This window comes from Blastomyces dermatitidis, assembly GCF_000003525.1.
Source record: "Blastomyces dermatitidis ER-3 genomic scaffold supercont1.1, whole genome shotgun sequence".
NCBI lineage: Eukaryota > Fungi > Ascomycota > Eurotiomycetes > Onygenales > Ajellomycetaceae > Blastomyces > Blastomyces dermatitidis.
The window spans coordinates 8847624-8848843 of NW_025544774.1; the positions used below are offsets into that span (position 1 = coordinate 8847624).

Below are 1220 nucleotides of genomic sequence, written 5' to 3' on the forward strand. Positions count from 1 at the left end.
TTCAGTGGCTTCTCTCCAGCATTCAGAATGATATTTATTTTTCAAGAGATTGCAAAAAAGCTCAGAATATTCATTCTTTAAGTAGAAATATATATTTTGAATAATCAAGTGATTAATTGAATCAGAACCTGCAGCAGTTTTAACAGAACTTGAGAAGATAGCTGACTCTAATTCATCTTGTGTAAGATCAGGCCATTCCCAGTCATTTTTATCAATGTAGTTGAGAAGTGATATATTCTCTTCCTCTGCATCTGCCAGCGTGGCCCAGTTGGTAAGACTGGTAACCAAGGCCGCACACATTAGAGATGCGTGGGTTCGAATCCCACCGCTGGCACCTGCCACTTCTTACCCATGAAAGCCCCCATGTAATAGAGACTGAGCCTAATTAGTAAGGCTTGATACGGGGTAGAACTCTCTACTGCAAGCCAAGCCACTAGTTAAGTGAGATTCTGCGAACACTCATCAGAGCTGGTATGAGATGTCAATGTCTCACTATTCTACTGTGCACCCGTCAAGGTTCTAACAATATAGAGTCAAGCCTAATGTAGTGATTATACACTACTTAAACAAGTTCCTAACTAGGGCCATCATTGAAGCCTAGCTTTCTCTCAAATACAGAGAATGATTTTGAAAATCATCTGACTAGCAGGCCTAGACGTGTATCTAGGCCCTAGGCAGGGCACTCTGATAGGCTAGAGCCTGCAAGCTCTCTGTCAAGCCCTAATACTGGCAGGGAGAACTGCAGTCATCAAGCCTATAGTTAGTCCCTAACACAGGGCAAGGCCATGACAGCTGATTGATAGATCTATGAGCATCTAATAAGGCTGAGATCAGCAATCGAAAGCTTGGTGTGTACATCACCAAGTGAGCAGTGACAGTCACTAACTAACATCTGTGGAAATTAGTGACTGGTCTGAGAGGACAGATGCAGTGATTGATTAATTATAGAGAATTAAATGTAATTAGCTTAAGATGCATTCTGCGGGTGGCTAGCGCCTGTAGTCATATAATCAGAGAAAGAGTCTCTTCTTCATTTTCATCAATTAACTCTGGAAATGAACTGAATTAGAATAGATTTCTTGATTGAAATGAAAATAATTCTTCAAAGAAAATGTCTTCTCAACTGTACAGACTATACTCTCTGATCAAAAATCAATTTTCTTCTTTAAATATTGAAAAAGTTGATTATGAGAAGTTATCTCTCTGAAGAAAAAAGCTTA

At 39.6% G+C, this 1220-nt stretch overlaps 1 pseudogene across 1 annotated transcript; it reads left to right on the forward strand.

The window, feature by feature from the left end:
• The first annotated feature begins 253 nt into the window (after positions 1-253).
• BDCG_16296 lies at positions 254-334 on the forward strand (annotated as a pseudogene). Its single transcript has one exon. The product of its transcript is annotated as a tRNA-OTHER (tRNA).
• The last annotated feature ends 886 nt before the right edge of the window (positions 335-1220 follow it).